This window comes from Schistocerca serialis, chromosome 7 (genome assembly GCF_023864345.2).
Source record: "Schistocerca serialis cubense isolate TAMUIC-IGC-003099 chromosome 7, iqSchSeri2.2, whole genome shotgun sequence".
NCBI classification, from domain to species: Eukaryota; Metazoa; Arthropoda; class Insecta; order Orthoptera; family Acrididae; genus Schistocerca; species Schistocerca serialis.
The window spans coordinates 385,536,509-385,539,135 of NC_064644.1; the positions used below are offsets into that span (position 1 = coordinate 385,536,509).

The 2,627-nt window shown below is 46.6% G+C and overlaps 1 pseudogene; it reads right to left on the minus strand.

The window, feature by feature from the left end:
- Positions 1 to 1,512: 1,512 nt before the first annotated feature.
- Positions 1,513 to 1,630, minus strand: LOC126413550 (5S ribosomal RNA; annotated as a pseudogene).
- Between the last annotated feature and the right edge of the window lie 997 nt (positions 1,631 to 2,627).

Genomic DNA, 2,627 nt, shown 5'->3' on the forward strand with positions numbered 1-2,627 from the left:
CTAGGACTTATAGATGGGTGTGAGTACATAATATTTTGTATAGGAACGCATGTCCGGACGACGGTTTCAATTCGGATGTGCAACTCATCAATTTCTGCTTGAGGAACTGAATTAGGCATGATGCAACAATTCGAAAGCAAACATAACGAAACAGCCATTTGTCAGTTAAGTACATGTGTTCGTATTAACAGTAAACATTGCGTGTTTACATAAAGCCAGAAAAAAAAACAGCACACTGTACGTGCAGGATGTTTAAGTGTCAACACAAACAAATGTGCTTGATTGACAAATGGATGTGTCGTTAGCCGGCCGAAGTGGCCGAGCTGTTCAAAATGGCTCTGAGCACTATCCGACTGAACATCTGAGGTTATCAGTCGCCTAGAACTTAGAACTAACTAAACCTAACTAACCTAAGGACATCACACCCACCCATGCCCTAGAACCGCTCGGCCGCCGGCCGGAGTGGCCGTGCGGTTCTAGGCGCTACAGTCTGGAGCCGAGCGACCGCTACGGTCGCAGGTTCGAATCCTGCCTCGGGCATGGGTGGGTGTGATGTCCTTAGGTTACTTAGGATTAAGTAGTTCTATGTTCCAGGGGACTGATGACTTCAGAAGTTAAGTCCCATAGTGCTCAGAGCCATTTGAACCATTGATGTGTCTTTATGTTTCCAATGTTTCCTTATTTTTCCCGTTGAAACTGTTACATAATAGCTGTGCTACGTCACGCCTAATTCAGTCCCTCTAACAGAAGTGAATGAGTTAAGTATTGGAAGTGGCTTCTTATACAAAATATGACGTACTCGCTCGTCTCTACAAGTTCAAGAAATTTGTAACGGTAATTTTCGAACACCCTGTAGATGTTTCAAGAATTTCTTTCCTTTATTAATACCTTGTAGGAATAACAACGTTGGTTGGTACCCACCTATGCATACGCCATCGTTGTTTCAGTATACCCACATGTGAAGCGACGAACTCTTCAGAATATTTTTTTTTTCTCAATCATTATGAATGTTAACAACGTATCGTCGAAAAGGTAAGTGAAAGTTTCAAGTGGACCCTTGCAGATGTTGTAAAATTCTAAATACACGTTGTAGAACTTCCCGAACGTTGCCAACTTTGGTTGCGTGCGCCGTACGTCGAACAGGGAGCACTGCACCGCCAGGCATCCCGAACTCAGACGAGGGGTTAATAAAACAATGACATCTCCACCCATAAGATGTAAGAAAATAATTCTGGAAATTTGTGGTAAGTTTCTATTGGACCAAACTGCTGAGGTCATCGGCCCCTAGGCTTACTAAAACTAAACTAAACTCCCCCCGCACAGGCCATGAAGGCCCAAAGGTACCGACTGGCCGCCGTGTCATCCTCACCGGCGTCACTGGATGCGGATATGAAGGGGAATGCGGTCAGCACACCGCTCTTCCGGCCCTATGTCAGTTTCCGAGATCGGAGCCGCTACTTCTCACTCAAGTAGCTCCTCAGTTTGCCGCACAAGGGCTGTGTGCACCCCGCCTGCCAACAGCACTCGGCAGACCGGGTGGTCACCCATCCAAGTTCTAGCCCAGCCCGACAGTGCTTAACTTTGGTGATCTGACGCGAACCACTGTTATCACTGCGGCAAGGCCGTTGGCCTCCCTAGGCTTACTATTTTAACTAAATTACGCTAAGGACGACACACACACCCATGCCCGAGGAAGGACTCGAACCTCCGACAGGAGCCCATTAGATGTAAAACTTAGCTGTCTGTTCAAGCACTGTTCAGTAACTTTTCGTCTGACTCCACATCTTCGTGAATTTCATTGGAGTCATTAGAAACTTTCATGTTGAAGATTATCTCGTATGGGAAATAATCTTCTAAGGACACTCTGCAGCCAACATCTGTTAGTCTGCATAACTGTATTTGGATTTCCGTCATTTCATTTCTCTCCCTCTTTATTTCCTTCACACTCTCTTGTTCTTCGAAGTCTCTCTCTCACTCACTCATTGTGGTCGTCCTCTATTGGGGTCTCTTCCTCAATCTCCATCTCTCTATTTTGTCTCCTCTCAATTCTCTCTCTCTCTTATTATCGCTGTAACTTCCAGTTGGTAGTCTGTTAAGAAAATAATATATCCACACAAAAGCTCGAATCGCTATTGGATCACTTGTCTTAGTGTACTAATGTGTTATCAAAGTCAACCCACTGGGTGAAACCGGACCACCAACTTAACATAGATGTATGCTCGCTCTCATCTCAGAGCAAATATGGTAGAGTTTCTCCACAGCCTCACGAAGACGAGACACAGATATATTTCAAGTGATGAGGAACACATTCATTTCATAATTAAATGGGCACCGTAGCTGCAAACAGGCGTTGATATACTTCATTGGGGACATATTGAAAATGTGGGCCCCAACCGGGCCCCGACCGGGACTCGAACCCTACGAATGTAGTGGTGGACATATTGGGAATGTGGGTCTCACGGGGAGCGTGTAAGGGTTAAGTCCATGCAGGCGCACTAACCTCTGTGCCCTCGGTGGCTCAGACGTCTGCCTTCGGCAGTGACACAGTGCGGACCGTGTTGCCTGCCGGCCGCGCTGTGGTGCGCGCGCCTGTTTGTTTACGCCGGAGCAGCTTCGCGTGTGCGGTG